This window comes from Habropoda laboriosa, unplaced genomic scaffold, assembly GCF_001263275.1.
Source record: "Habropoda laboriosa isolate 0110345459 unplaced genomic scaffold, ASM126327v1 scaffold718, whole genome shotgun sequence".
Classification (NCBI taxonomy): domain Eukaryota; kingdom Metazoa; phylum Arthropoda; class Insecta; order Hymenoptera; family Apidae; genus Habropoda; species Habropoda laboriosa.
The window spans coordinates 1,535,049-1,535,274 of record NW_017100942.1 but is presented as its reverse complement, the minus strand read 5'-3'; positions in this window follow the sequence as shown (position 1 = coordinate 1,535,274).

Genomic DNA, 226 nt, shown 5'->3' with positions numbered 1-226 from the left:
GGAAACGAACGAGTCACTTGTCAGTAATCATACACTAAAAAAATTATGATTCAGCACATGGCTAATATTTTACTAGAAAATACAGGCTTCTGTTTTGTTTTTTTCTCTTCCCACGTCAACATTCAACGTAAGCTAATCACGATAAGCATGATTGATGCGCTAATCTTGATTTTCACCATGGATCGACTGCGATTTTCACTTTCATAAATATTACAATTTTCTTTCC